This window comes from Gordionus sp. m RMFG-2023, chromosome 2, assembly GCF_954871325.1.
Source record: "Gordionus sp. m RMFG-2023 chromosome 2, tfGorSpeb1-WG-v2, whole genome shotgun sequence".
In the NCBI taxonomy this organism is placed as follows: Eukaryota; Metazoa; Nematomorpha; class Gordioida; order Chordodea; family Parachordodidae; genus Gordionus; species Gordionus sp. m RMFG-2023.
The window spans coordinates 26,085,795-26,103,018 of NC_088776.1; positions in this window are offsets into that span (position 1 = coordinate 26,085,795).

A 17,224-nucleotide genomic window follows, 5' to 3' on the forward strand; every position below is an offset into this window, starting at 1 on the left:
ACGTTACATCCATCTCTGGATATTCCTACCACTATACGAATCAACGCCTGCTCAGTTTTCTCATCGAATTCCTTTTGTCTCTCCTCTTCCAAATTTTCTAAAGTTCCACACCCGGAAAAAATATAGGGTAAATAGTTTCTCTTCCTTGCCGATATTACAGCTGTATGCCAAACCTGCCCACCATTAATAATCAATTCTGTAATCTTTCTACGCCCGATCAGATATTCTAAGCACTTTGTCAGTCCAAAAATGACGGCCAACGCTTCTTGCTCGACCACTGAATATCTCGTTTCTGCCACTTTAAATATTTGAAAAAACTCCTTCTAAGCCTTGAAAAACGGCTGCCATATTTCGTTGAAAAATTGGGGCAGATACGCTATGTGCAAACGGTAACCTAATAACTTTCGCACTTCGGGCTTCACCCGAAACTGTAAATAAGCATTCGAAAATCCACCTTTAAAAAATATATTCCGCCCTTCAAACTGGCTAATATCTCTTCAATTTGTGGTAAGGGATATTTCACTTGCACAACCCACGGGTATAGCGTGACCCGGAAATCTGCCAAACCGAGTTTTCCTTTTGGCCTTCTTCACCGGCACCAGCGGTGTTGCCCACTCGCCATATTCCACAGGACACACAATTTCCTTCTTTACCCATTGATCTAAATCTATTTCCACCAGGGACGAGAACCCTCCTTCTAAAAAAAGTTCGGGTTTGGGTTCAGTAAAAAATCTCTGAACCCGGTTCGGGTTCAGATGGGTTTAAGTCGGAGACCAGAAAAATAATGACTTATTAAAATTAGTTAAAATAATAGAAACATAAATTTTATATATTTTTTTAAAATTTATTTTAATTAATTTAAGAATTTTTACGAAAAATGGCCGACTCTTAAATATAACAAAAGAATAATATTTTTTTAAAATTAATATTTTTTTTGAATAAAAAAAACAATTGTTTTAAATAAGAACTCTTTTTAAATAGGAAATCTTTTATAAATATAAATAGTAAATTACATGTTTTTTATATTATATTATTTTTAGCATATAATAATAAATATCATGAAAGTTTAAAATAAAAAAAAAATTTTTAAATTAAAAAAAAATGCTTGAACCTTGAACCCTAAATTTTTATAAAAAGTTTGGGTTCAGCTAAATATCGAGAATTTGGGTTCTGGGTTCGGGTTCTCGTCCCTGATTTCCACTTCTTTTCACCATTCGAACGGTACTCGTCGCAATTCATTTTGGCACGGAGACCCCCCCCCCCCTCTCCACATCTTTTTAATATCATAACCTCTTAGACGCCTTAACCTTTATCGAAAATTTCTTGATAATTTACATACTCCTTCTTGCACTTTGATCATTCCTAATTCCATCTCTTTATTCCGCAATTCCGTTTCGCTACGCCAATTCATTTCCTTCATTTCTATCTCAACTCCTCGAATACGCGCTTTTCCCCCACCCTTAAGTTTTCCTCGGTCTCCACCCTCCACTCCTCTGGCAATTCGATTTAATTATTTAAAGAATTCACATCGTATTCTCCCCTCAGGTACTCCCCTAACAGTCCTCCCGATTTCTCCCTTAGAATTCTCTTCAATTTCCCTCCTAAAAGCCCCCCCCCCCGATGTCTACCCTAGAACTTTTCTCAATTTCTCTCCTAGAATTATTCGCCCCTATTTCTCCCCTATCATTATTAGCCCCTATTTCCCTCCTATAATTAACGTCGCGTATTTCTTCATCTCCTAATAATACTCTCCTCTCACCTCTCTTACTCGCAGCTTCTTCTCTCAGATCTATGATACTTCCTTCTCTTCCCTCCCTACTCCAAAACGCTGCCTCAATTTCTGGTATTTTTACGTTTTCCTCTGCTATGTCACCATACCCATCCCGTCTAGCGTCTAGTTATAGGTACAAACATGCCCCCCCCCTTCCATGCAATACTCCCCAAAAACTATACTATAGTCCCATCCCATCATCGCTTCAACCCTCCGATTAATAATCCACAAATCTACTACCTCCACTTTTCCCCACTATTGCTTCTATTTCAACCTTCCCATTACCGACACTTGTGATGTGATCCATCGAATTGCCGTATTCTCAATCCCTTTTTGATCATCTCATTGGGCCAAAGACTCCGAAATCTATCAAATCCAATCACCGAATTAGCTGCTCCCGTGTCAAATATCATTGGTACCATATTCCCATTAAAATTTATCATTACTCTTGAACAAGGATCATGTACTCTTCATTCTTGTATCATATTTACACATCCCATTAATTTTATTTTTAATGAAAACACACTTTTCCTGTCTCCTTTAATCTCCTCGCCTTGCCTGTTTATTTTCTTCGTTATCATATCTCCCTTTTTGGCATCTAAAGCACTCCATATTTTTCTCCTCGGTTTCCTTTACATTAGGTACAATGATCCTTTCACTTTTCTCACTCTCAATAGTCCGCACATTTGAAGCATTTTGACCCATTCCTCTCTGTGGAAAACCCCCTCTGGTGTCATAATTTCCAGTTATACATTCTTCTTTATAGTGAATCTCTCGCAACCCGCACAGAGCTAATTATCTTGTTTACCCGGACAATATGGGGCTATATGTCCAAATTTTCCACATTCAAAACATTTAGTTTCCTGACAATCCCATACGATATCTCCTTATCTTCCGCAATTATAACCGTCTTATTTCCATTCTTCTTCCCTATGAATTCTGTCTTGGTCCTCTATGCATTCCCAGCAATTGATTATTGTAGGACTCTCCTCTTTTTATGGACTAACCTTTGCATCACTCTCTGTCCATACATGGATTAGCTCTTGAACCGGTAATCAAGTTACCTTTCCCATCTCTTACTCCCCATTATGTCCTTATATTGTCAACGTTTGCCCCTTTATTCTCACACTGCAACTTCTCCTCATCCTTCTTCCCCATATTAAGCTACACATCCATATTAATAGTGTAACCAATACCCCAAAATAATATACTGTATCTCCCAGTACTTAGTAAATTTTAAGCTTTTCATACCCGTGTTATAAAAACTTGACTAACACCTTTAATATAAAGATCTTAACTATTTGTAACGTTAAAAGATAGAATAATATTAATAGTGTAAATATTCTAATGATGCACATATACATCAGCTAACTAGTTGTCAACGTTATTGCGTATATACAAAGCTTTTCAATTAGTTTTCAATGTTATTCCGTATATACAACGCTCTTGCTACAAATTAGTTTTCAATGTTATTCCGTATATACAGCGCTCTTCCTACTAATTAGTTTTCAATGTTATAACGCATATACAACCCTTTTCCTACTAATTGGTTTCCAACGTTATTCCGTATATATGCTTTCCTACTAATTAGATTCCAACATTATTCTACATCTACGCTTTTCCTACTAATTAGTTTTCAACGTTATTCCGTATATAAAACGCTCTCTACTACTAATTAGTTTTCAACGTTATTCTTTATATACAACGCTTTTCCTTTTCCTTTTGTTTTTTTGTTTTCAACGTTATTCCGTATATACGCTTTTCCTACTAATTATTTTCAACTAAAAAAAATATATTATCCCGGTACACTATACGTCTTGTTACCACTTTTATGATTTGTAGTTTCTTAATTCCTCTTTTTAAATATTTAACGCAAGTTAGAGACACTATAATAAGATTTATTGGTTTAGGAAAAAAATAAAATAAAATAATCTTCGATTTTACAATTTGAAAAAAAAACACCAAATGGAAAAAAGCAATTTCAAAAAATAATAATTTAATAATGATTCTACCTTTTTTTAGGCTTTTTTATCTCACATTTTGAAAAATAAATAAAAATTTATTAATAATCTTCTCCAAAATATAAAATATATATTTTTCATGATAATGAGGCTATTTACTTGTCACTAGTGTTGTTAAATGGTTTGATTTGAGCAGATTTTTAAAAACGGCTAACTCAATATTTTGGCCAAAAAAATATTGCCTAAACCTCCAAATTTTACTAATATATGCCTAGATCTTTGTGCCTTCTACGAACAAAATCATCAGGCTAGCTTAATATTTTTCTGGATAAAATATTGAGTTAGCCGTTTTTAAAAATCGGCTCAAAACGAGCCGTTTAACAACACTACTTGCCACTATGGTTGATTTAAAAAATTAAAAAAGTGTAAAATTTTCATTTCTTAAAGAACGCATGTTTTTTTTTCACCATTAACAATATTTATATGTTTAAAAAAAAATTTTTTTCTTTATGTAAATAATTTTTGATAATATTTTTTTTCATAAATTAACAATTATTACTCTTTTTTTATACTCCAATGGTAGAAGTCAATCGTAAATAAATATATATTTATTAAGCCAAATATTTTTTTTTACTTGTGTTATTTATTTTTTATTTTTTATGTTTTTTTTAAAATTAATATATCAATTTTTTATTTAAGATTTTTAAAAAGGTTTTTTCTACAAAGTTTTTGGTAGATGAAGTATGACATTTTTGTTGTATATGCAAATACATTTTGAGAAATTAGAATGTTAATTTTTGGAAGTTATTATTCATAAATAAACTGAAAACGAATATAATATTTTTTTTATATATTTTCATATATTCAAATTAATTGTAAAACAATCATTATATATATCGCTTTAAAAAGTGAAATAAAACACATAATATTATTATTAAATTTTTTTAATATAATTTGAATTCTTTATCGAATAAATTAATATCGATAATAATTTAATCAACTCCTATACACAACTTCAACTCAAGCTTGCAGCCACCTGCAACAATTGGTGCCGAAGAAAAAAATCGAACCCTGTACCTTAGGTCTTCAGTCTAACCATTACATAATATTTCGGGGAAATAAAGCGTTTAGAAGATTCTATCTAATTTATACCAGCGTAATTAAGGTAAAAAAAATATATTCATGATATATTTACTGTTCTTTTTATTTATAATATTAATAATTGTTTTATATTTAATTAATTTTGGTAGGATTTTTAAAGTATTTTTAATTAGATTTTTATTAAGCACGTTATAATGTATATTAATCAGATGAGTATTTGGAATTTATTTTTAGAAAATATAATTTTAATAGTTTTTGTGGTTATGATTTTTGTTTTTACATTAGGTGTAATCAGTGGCGTATCCAGGATTTTCTTATAGGGGGGAAAAAATTTTTGGAGGCTTCGCCCCCAAACTCCTTTTACCTGGCCTTCGGCCAGCTTTCCCCGGCCTTCGGCCGGGTCTTATTTAGCTATTCTATTAAATTATTCATAATTTAATTATATTTCTATTTTTAACTATTATTTACTAATTCGTGCTTATGGATAGGATATTACAAGCCTCTTTTTTATTATTTCAAGATAGGTATATATTTAATAAAGTTTTTTTAAATGAAAAGTTGAAATAAAGTGTAATGTCATTTTTTTTATAAAATTTGCTTTAAAAACTAGCCTCAGCTTAAATTCTCATACAATATAAGTAGAATAATTTTTTTATTGAAAATACTAATAGTAGTTTAAAATATTGACTAGAAAATAATTAAATTAACAAGTTTTTTTAACTTCTTATCAAATACAAGATTTTTAATTATTTCGTTTGTCGTTGGAACCAAATCTCTGTGTATATTTAACAGAGCTAACCCATTTAGCCGAGATTCAGTACTTCGTAAATATGTTTTCAACCCTCTCAAGTTGGAAAAAGTCCTTTCATTCGTACATGTTGTAATAGGCAAACATGCAAGAATATAAAACAACTTCGAAATATTAGGAAATTGAGCCAAGGTTTCTTTACACCGATTGAGTGCATCAATAGCATGCTCAGGTAAAATAGCTAAACGTATAAATATTTATACCACAATTCGAATTCACTGATTAAATTTATTTCAGTATCAATCTCATAGGAATAAAATTTTTCTAAATATTTAATTTTACCAATAGTGGCATTAGAAAATGAAGAAGGATCTTTGGGTAATAAAACTTGAAGATTGCTAAAGACTTGTTTTTTATCTAAAACCCGTACTTTTATTTGCGATAAAAAAGTATCTAAGAATGGGATGAAAATGGATATTTTATAATATTCTTCAGTTGAGCCAATATTTATTTTCATCTCAATAATGGCCTAAGTGCTAGACGAGGTTTAATTAGTATCATATCATAAAATTAAGCCTTCGATTCAACGTCTACATTCATTCTTATTGTATCTACCTGTTCATGTATATTTTCCGCCAAATCAATAACCTGAACCAAATCTAAATTTGGTTTTTGTAAATTTCTACAAAGTAGTGAGCTATAGGAAAATAATTTATTGATGCAACTAGCAGCAATGATAAACTCTGATTGATCAATTGAATTCAATAATGATATCGCTGCTAACGACACATTACTTTTTTTTCATGCTCAACCTTATTTATAAATTATCGTTTGATTTCAATCTCTTTGACTAAATATTTTTCCATTTTATTAATATTTTTGAATAATATGTTGGAAAAATTGATATTCAAATATTTGTAAAATTTTGATTGGTTAGGTGGGGGGGGGGGTCTGGGGGGTAGGGGTAAAATTTTTATTAGCTTAAAATGATATTTATGAAAATAGTCAAATTTGCGATGGGGGGAAATTTCCCCCTTCCCCCCCCATTGGTTACGCGCCTGGGTGTAATCATAGGGAGAAGTACAGCTTATATTAAGATAGAGATTATAGAATTAGAAAAGGTTAAGAATATATTGAGAGATGTAGAGAAGAAGATAAATATAGATAATTTCAGACGGGCAGATAATTATAGACAAATAATTTGTTTTAGTTGCGGCCAGCCGGGTCACATGTCGCGACAATGTGATTTAACTAAAGATTTAAAGTGCGTGAGATGTGGCAAGAATGGCCATGTAGCTATTAGATGCAGATTAGACAATTTGATATTAAGATGTAATACGTGTGGTCAAGATGGGACACACACAAGAGAGATGTAAGAAATGACTAGTAGAAGGAAATGTTAATTTTAATGATAATTTTGTTGATAATAATAAATTTGTTAATTTTGTTAATTATAAATCAGGTATTAAGAGAAGTAGAGATAAAATGAGAGACATAAGAGAAATTTTGATATATATAAGTCGAAAGATGCAACGTTGGTAGACGTACGAAAGGTTGAATTAGAGGATTTTTTAATGAAAAATAGATGCCCGAGAATAAGGATAAAGATTGAGGAAGCTGAAATATGTTTTTTTATTAGATACAGGAGCAGAAATTAGTTTGATGAGTATAAAGGATTTTAATAAATTTTGGCCAGGAAAAGAATTTGTTATAAAAAAATAAGAGACAAACAATTAGATGGTAGCGTAGTGAAAATTGTAGGTTATTACATAATAAGATTACCTGGAATTAATAGAGGTATAACTTTATGGATAACGACTTTGAATATTGAGCCAATTTTAGGTTGGGGAGATATAAAAATATTAGATCCGGTCTTTAATGAAAATATCTTGAAAATGAATGATGAAAATAAGGAAACGATAGAAAGTGATTTCGATAAACTTAAGTTGCCTAATATAGTAGATAAACAAGATGTAGTTCTCGATAAACTTAGAAATCGAACTCCAGAGTTTTTAATTGAATATAGAGACGAAGAGAATAATATTCCTAGAGGTATAAATTCTATTAGGGCAACACCAGTTGAAATCTACAAGCAGAGAATTAAGAAGATAACAGAACAGGAAGAAATTGTTGAAGATAAATGCAGCCCTGAAATAAGTATAATTTTAGATCAATACAGGGAGGTTTTTAAAGAGGAGTTAGGTACGCTGAAAGAGGTTGAAGTAGATATAAGACTATTAAGAGACTACCAGCCTAAATTTTGCGGAGTAAGAAGATTACCGTTTTCTTGGATAGATGAGGTTGATAAGGAGTTATATAATTGGTTGAAGAAAGGTATAATACGACCTATAGTGCATAGCGACTGGGCGACACCGTTAGTCCCCATAAGAAAGGCAGATAATAGTTTAAGACTATGCATAGATTATAGAGTTTCGTTAAATCCATGGATTATCACAGTTAGTTATCCATTACCGAGGATAGAGCAGTTATTAGGGAACCTGAGAGGAGCTATTTTTTTTTCGAAGATAGATTTCTCGAATGCATATTTACAAATTAAGGTGAATGAGAAAACAAGTCGATTGTTAACTAATACAACACATAGAGGATTATTTGCTTTCTGTCGTTTACCGTTTGGGTTGAAGGCATCAGCTGCGATATTTCAAAAGACGATGGCTTCTTTATTTCAAGGTTTAGATGGAATAATGTATCATTTAGATGATGTTTTAATATCAAGTAGAACCGAAGAAGAATATAATACTAGATTAGTTAAAATTAGATATAATATTAGAAAATGGCTTAAGAGCTAATATGAAGAAAAGCGTTTTTGGAGTACGAGGAATAAGGTATATAGGTCATTTTATTAAAGGAAACGAGATTACTCCAATTTCGAAGAGTATAGACAAGATAATGAATATGAGAGCGCCAAATAATAAATCTTAATTACAGTCTATTTTAGGGGCTACGAATTATTATCATCGTTTTATACAAGATTTTGCTGAAATTGCTACACCATTATATAATGTATTGAAGAAAAATAATAAGTTTGAATGAGGAACAGCCCAAAAAGAAAGTTTTGAAAGATTGAAGATAAAGATGGTAAGTAAACCTATATTAAATTGCTTCGATGAGAAATTAGATATTGTTCTTGCAGTAGACGCTTCTAATGAAGGTATAGGAGGAGTTTTATTACAAACAGTTGACGGTATAGAAAAGCCTATCTTATTAGTGTCAAGACAACATAGCAATACTGAGAATAATTATTCAACAATAGAAAAGGAAGCATTAGCTGTCAAGTTTGGTTTAACCAAATGTAGAGAGTATTTGTTAGGCCGAAGATTTTTGTTATATACTGATCACAAACCTTTTGTAGGGCTCTTTAAAAAGAACAATAAGGAGTTGATGATTTCACCAAGGCAGAAATGGCTTATATTGGTAGGGAATTTCGATTTTGAAATAAGATTCAGGGCAGGTAAACAGAATTGTTTACCAGATGTTTTATCGAGATTGTTTAATAAGGACTTTGAAGACAAAAACAAAGAGCCAATGATAACTATTTTAGAATATAGTAAAACAGAAGAACTTAATAATAATGTTATAAGAACCTTAAAAATAGATACAAGAGAAAAACCGATAACTTTTGAAATAGTAAAGGAGATATCCAGGGAAGATGAAGAATTATTAAGAATTAGAACTTGTTTAAAAGGAGATGCAGAATGGAAGAAGGAAGACAAAGCATTTAAGAATATTAGAAGCGAATAATAATATAGAAGACAATTGTTTATTGAGAGGATATAGATTAGTGATACCGAAGAAGTTAAGAAAAGAAACCTTAGGTGCAATACATTCAGGTCATCAAGGCATAGAGAGAATGAAAAATAAAGCAAGAGAATACATTTGGTGGCCTAGAATGAATAAGGAAATAGAAGAATTAGCTAAGAGCTGTGAAACATGTAATATGTGTGCTAATTTACCAGCAAGGGATAAGGAAGATAAATGGCCAGAGACAAATGTGCCATGTGAAAGAATACACGTAGATTTTTTAGAATTTGAAAGGAAAAAGTACTTTATTATGGTAGATGCTGGTTCAAAATGGATAGATTGTCAACAGGTATTTGACCTATCTTCAAAAGTAGCGTTGAATAAGTTAAAAGATTTTGTAAGTAAATATGGATTAATGAAGACATTAGTATCCGATGGTGGTCCAGCATTTAGAGGCAAGGCATTTGATAAGTTTTGTGATAGGTGGAAGATTAAACATGTATTATCTCCACCATATTATCCAAGAAGTAATGGACAAGCAGAACGAATGGTGGTTATAGTTAAAAATTGGTTAAAAAAAGAAAAATATGGAGAAGGAAAATGGTGGTTATTATTATTAGCATACAATAATACTAAGAATAGCAAGGGGAATTCGCCAGCAGAGATGTTTTTAAGTAGAAAAACAAGAACTGAATTAGATTTTTTGAAAGAAATAATAAAGCCAAAAGATAATACATATGAGGAGAAAATTAAAGTTGGAAGTTTGGTATGGATTCTTCTGTTTGAGGGTACAGTTAAATGGGGGAAAGGTATAGTAAGCAAGAATATAGGAAGAAAAAAAGTAGAAGTAGAAATTGAAGGACAAGAAGGTACATATACAAGACACCTGAAACAAATAAGGCGTAGAAGCTTAAGGCCTTAAAGAGATTTGAGAAATATACGAAAAATTAGAAGAAATAAATTGATGAAAGACATATTTATGAGAATCATAATTTCTGATGAGACATATTATGAGAATCATAATTTATAAAGAAATAAATTGATGTTAGACCTATGATGAGAATCATATTTTCTAAAGAAATTGATGATAAACATAATAGGAGAATCATAATTTAAAGAAGGAATAAATTGATGTTAGACGTAATGGAAGGAATCATAAATTGGAATCAAATAAAATGGATAATAGACCTAATTATGAGATTCATAATTTATAAATGAATAAAAGGTAAGTGGAGAAAATATAATGAAATATAGATAATTAAGAGTTAAGGAGTATATATATGTTTATAAAGTAATTTATTTAGATGGCATCATACGTCAGAGTAGGGAATAAGATTATAAAGATGGAGATAAGAGAAGTAGACGGATCGGCGGAATCCAATAGATGGATAGAGGCAGCTAGAAATGAGGCACAACAAAGATATGGGGATTGGTTACAAGAAATGCCAAGAAGAACAAGATTTGATCGAAGGTTAGCACCTTATGGGATAACTAGGAGACTGGAATTTTGGGCTTGCGGGGGAGGACACAAGTTACGATATTGTCCAAGTGTAGAGTTGACCGCGAATAATAATACAATCAGTGCGAAATATGGTAGAATCATCGAACACTACGGGGACAAGGGAGATCTAAAGGAAGGAGGTGTTGTATATGCAAATACATTTTGAGAAATTAGAATGTTAATTTTTGGAAGTTATTATTCATAAATAAACTGAAAACGAATATAATATTTTTTTTGGGGGAATTATTTTTTGTAAATGAACTTAAAATTATTATAATATTATTTTTATATCTTTTCATATATTCAAATTAATTGTAAAACAATCATTATATATATCGCTTTAAAAAGTGAAATAAAACACATAATATTATTATTAAATTTTTTTAATATAATTTGGATTCTTTATCGAATAAATTAATATCGATAATAATTTAATCAACTCCTATACACAACTTCAACTCAAGCTTGCAGCCACCTGCAACAATTTAAAATTTTTTTGGTGATAATACTATAATTAAAGGAAGATCCCATAAAGAAATATTTAGCAACTTTAGGAAAATTGCTTTTTTTGTTGATAATGCCAACAAAGTTTTTAAAGCGGGCATAGGGGTAAGGTAAAGTAGATAAAACTTTGCATTTAAATTTTTTTGGTGATAATACTATAATTAAAGGAAGATCTCATAAATAAATAAAATTTAAAGACTAGTATTCCTTAAAAAATATTAAAGAACTAAATTTATTTTTAGGCCGTTTTACAATTTTAAGTGCTTCGAAGGAATTAGATTATAATATGAATGCAATTTCTAGATTGTTGTTGTACCACTTAGAAATAATTTATTTATCTCCCGACATATGCCGCCGATGATCCATATAGCCTAGGAGATCAAATGCCGACCACGATTATATTTACGCTTCCATACTTGAGTTTCGTCAATTTCGATAACGCGCCCCCCCCCTCAGATCTTTGAATGATTTGAAGCTATACCCACATACCTTGCGAAATTTTTAAAACCTGTATAAATGAAAAAACCATATTTTACTTTAAATTACCATCTAGAAATTGCATACCTATCATAATCTAATTCCTTCGAAGCACTTAAAATGTATAACGGCCTAAAAATAATTTGGTTCTTTAATATTTTTTAAAGAATTAGTACTTATGTACAAATACTCTAGTCTTAAAATTTTATTTATTTATGAGATCTTCCTTTAATTATTGATCACCAAGAAAAATTTAAAATGCAGAGTTTCATATACCAAAAATTTACCTTACCCCTATGTCCCCTTTAAAATAGGCATTATCAACAAAAAAAGGAAATTTTCCTAAAGTTGATTGATAAATGTATTTTTATTTATATCTTCCTTTAATTATAGTATTATCACCAAAAAAAATTTAGAATGCAAAGTTTCATCTACCAAAAAAAATTTTAAATACAAAAAATTTTTTAGAAAAACTTTTTTAAATATCTTAAATAAAAAATGATATATTAATTTGAAAAAAAATTAACATAAATAAATAAATAAAAAAATAACATACACCCCCCCCCCCCCCACCCACACGTAAATTTCAAAACCCCTCTTTTATTTAAAATTTTACGCAACCATCTCTTTTGTATCTTTCCTTTTAAAATTCATCTCAATATATTAAACTTTTGCACAAATTTCAAACACCTCTTTTGTATCTCTCCTTTTAAAATTCAACCAGCATGTACATATTTCAGTTCAATCCTTCCCCGAATCCCCTGATATCTCCCCAATGAATCCCCCCATTTACTCCCTGATGACCTTCCCTATTTCTAACCAATTAGTCCCCCGATTTTTAATTTTTCACTTAAAATCCCCCACCCCCTCCTTCCTAATTTTTCTCTAGAATTCTTCGCGACTTATCCCAAAATCCTCCCGCTCATAAATAGAGATTTTTTTAATTCATTTATATCAAAAGAACTAAATAATACTCCATTTTTATATTATAAATTTCTAAACAATAGTCAATATACAGTGTTGGGATGATTTAATGAAACATGTTGACGATTAAATTAAAACCCATCCTCCGTATAAAAATATTTTGTTTGCAAAAATAATTAAAATAACACAAGCAGGAATAAAAGAATTTTCAATAATTCTTTGTCTATATTTTATTTATTTTTGCAAACAAAATATTTTTTTATGGATGGGTTTTAATTTAATCGTCAATATGTTTCATTAAATTATCACAACACTGTATTTCATATCTATTTTTTTTATACCCCAAACTGTAAGATAATTTAAGTCTCATAAATCATCTTTTAAATTAATTTTTCTTTTCGTAAATCATATTTTAGATGTTCGCCAACTCATTTAAAATTTTTTTATCCACATTATAAATTAAATAAATTAAAAGAAATATCATTTTTTGTATTCCCCCTTATCATTTAACCATTAATTCTAATTTTTTTTTAAAAAAATTATCTAACAAAGATTTGTTTTGACTTTTAAAGAAAACAGGGTATAATATTTTTTTAACCGGAAACGCAAAAAAATACATCTAAACGGTTTTGGATAGGAAATTTAATTCTGAGTTCAATGATATAATTATATTCAAAATTACGTTTAAGATGTTAGCCTTTCCCCTCTAAAATGCTTTCGCGACAAATAATTATATTTTGAACCGGAAACGTAAAAAAATACATCTAAACGGTTTTTGATAGGAAATTTAATTCTGAGTTCAATGATATAATTATATTCAAAATTACAAGATGATAGCCTTTCCCCTCTTAAATGCTTTCGCAAATTAAAAAAATCCTTAAAAAATTTATATTTCTCATTTACTTCTTTATCAAGTAATTGCAATATATTTATATATATAAAATCATAATCAAATATTAATTTAATTAAAAATATTAATTTAAAAATTAACATAATAAAATTAATTTTTAAAAACCGCAAATTATTTTAAAGAATTTTTTAAAAAATTGAAAAGATCTTAAAATTTTAATGTTATTTATTATAATATTTTTTCTCTAAAAAAAGCAATAAATCAATCAAATATCTCATTAATCATTTTTTTTGTTATTTTTATTTTCAATATTATTTTTTAGCCTTTCGTATTACCAAGCCTTTCGACTTATAGACCTTGCGGTAGCTTTAGCTCACGTCTTGTTTTTATTGCAAAATTAAAGAATTATGAAAATCTTTGTAAGTTTTGTTAAATTTTTAAATATACTCCGTTTTTATTGTAAAATTAATTATTTATGATAAAAATTTCCACCAAAATCTAGATGATAATTTATTTATTATTTCTTATAAAAAAAATTTTTTAATAAAAAAAATAATATTAAAAATAAATAAATATAAAAAAAATAATATTAAAAATTTCCCCGTGATTTAGTGAGTTACCAAATAAAACAATAGAATATTTTTGTTTGTTTATTTATTATTATTTTTTTATACAATTCAAAATATTAATATATTTTACCACATAATTCTCATGGAACCGACTCTGAAGCCGACTAATTGAGCCTTTCAATTTAAAATGAGTTTTTCGACTCAAAACTTGACTAGAATTTAAGCTGTCGAGTCGACTTAACAGATTCACAAAATTAAATATGGCTACTTAAATTCTATAAAATAAATTATTCTCTTTTTATTCGTTATCTCAGACAAAATATTAAAATATACACTTTTTAATATATAAATTTTTTTATTAATAAAAAATTCTATTTTTTCAATTCAGTTTCTTTAAAAATTATAAATGCCCCATTTATTATCATATTTTTATTTCTTCTTTCAAATATATTTAATATTTTTCTTTATTAAATTTAATCGTTTTTGAAAATCGACTTAAATCGAGCCGTTTAACAACACTATACTTATATAAAATTCTCAAAAACATGATTTAAAAAAAAGAAATTTACACTTCATTGCAAAGGTGGGACTATGCAGACTCCAGTCATTTTAAAAATTTCAGTACTTAAAACAAGTAAATGTGCGTAAAATTAATTTTGATTATTTTCAGTAGTTTAAGAGTTTGAGTAAAATCTTACATCCTATATATTTAACAATTTTATTTTGTGCTTCAATTAATTGTCATTTTAAAATTAGTATCCCTTCACCTTGTAACCATTTCATTAAAATGATTTTATTTATTCAAATAAGACATGATGTAATATTTACAAATATTCAAATAAAAATTTTATTTGAATAAAAATCAAAATTTAATGTTGTTTAATATATTTTTATTAAGTATTAATAAAATATCGGTCAAAGTAGATTTATCTAATCTGGTTCGTAAAGGTGTTACTATCAATCCTAGCCCAGGATCTTTCAACAGACACTTGCGAACAAGGAGCAGCTAGAACTACTCGCGAGAGGGTGTATAATTTAGGATCTTGAAATTTTTTAAATTGCTAATACTGCAAAATATTTTGATCAGGTGGCAATTTTTGGCTATATATTAACCATTAATTTTCGTCTTGATGTCCATTCTCTCAATATTTTGGTACACTGGAGCATTACCTCTTTGTCCCTCCAAATATATGTTCAGCCTGGGTTTTTTAAAACTGATAGGAATAGCAAGAGAGCCAATCAGAGATGGGTTATCTTTTGGCTTATTAAACATTTGAATTTGTCTCCATGAGACATAAGATGGTCCTAAGATAATAAAGATTTATTTAATTTAAAGTCAAATATTATAAATTTGCCCTAGCCAGCAATTTATCATATTCGGATGGGTAGATTACATTTTGGTAATTAAATCTCGAATCCATGTAGATCCCACTTCTAAATACAATATTATCAAACAATTTCTGCCGACAATCCAAACATTTAAGCAAATTATTAGAGACTTCATTGTTGATTTCCTCTAAATCCAATTTATATTCCAGCCATAATCTAAAAAAATCTCCTATGATGCCAGATTTTTCTTGTAGTTTTATAGTACATATAACTGGAGATAATACTGTGAGATAAGTTTGAATTCTATCCCACAGTCGCGAATTAATTAACGTTTCCGAATTATCTACCCAATTTTTATGTAAAAGTTTTTATTATCATTATTCTATAGGTGCTATTCTATCTAGTAAGAGTGTCCAACATTGGTTTGATAAATTTTAATATTTTTGTGATTTAAACAATTTAAGAATTGATCTTATTTCATCTAGGTTCTCTTTAAAAATTTTTTTTATAAAATCATTAACCCCCTAATTGAATTGTATGCGCGCAACAACGCACACAAATGAGCCCAAATGATTTTCTTAGATTATTTATTAAATTTTCCATATCATCAATTTACTTGTTCTTCATCATCGTGATGAGAATTTAAGTCATCATCGTGATGAGAATTTAAGTTATCATCAATATCTTAAATTTGATCATATATAATGTACTCCTCAAAAGAATCACTATCATGTATATTCGAAATAACGCTGTCATTTTGCTGCGTGATCTTTATGAATCGTTAATTGTTTGCGAAGACTTTATCATTCTTTTGGGACAAATATTCTGAGAAGGCATCTTCAGAAAGATCAATGTGAGTAATTAGCCGTTCTTCAGCTATCATTTCAACTGTTTTAATCATATTGGTACCATTGTCAACGGTGATAGTGTATACTTATTCTTCTTGCTATAAAATTTTCTACTGGATAACATTTATTTAAATCTCTTACACTTATCAAACTAATCTCGGCTCCTGCATCTAATAAAAAAAATTTTCTTCCATTCTTATCTTAATCATCGGGCATTTACTTCTCTCTATTACCTTTTTTAATTCAATTCTGAGCACATTTTCTGTTTCAATTTCTCTTCCATTAATTTTTTCATAATTAACATTATCTTTATTTTCATATTTTAAATCAATTATATCTGTTACATTTATATTTAAATTATAATTAAAAAAATCAGACAAACTATTAATTTTATTATTTATAACATTATTCTTATCGCATTTAGTCATTTATTACATTTTTCCTGTGAATGCCCTGCTTGTTCGATTTAGAACATCTCAAACTAATGTCAAAAAACCCTCTACAATTCGTATCTACATGTCCATTACGCCCACATTTAGTGAACTTAACCTGCCACTCGAATTGTCGCGACATGTGTCCTTTTGACCATTACTAATGGTCTAATTATCTTATCTTATCTTCGTCTCTTATCATATTCTTAATCTTTTCTAGTTTTCTATTTTCAATCCTTAGATACATTGTATTTCGTCCTATTGTTATTCCTAATACAAACTTAAAAATATCAACGAAAGTAAAAATATCCCTAAGTTATCAAGTAACAAACTCCACATATTTTTCTGCTGGATATACATTAATATGTAATCAATAAAAATCTAATTACAAATAATTTAAATACCCTCACAACATTAATTGAATAAATTTATAAACTTAATACTACTATAA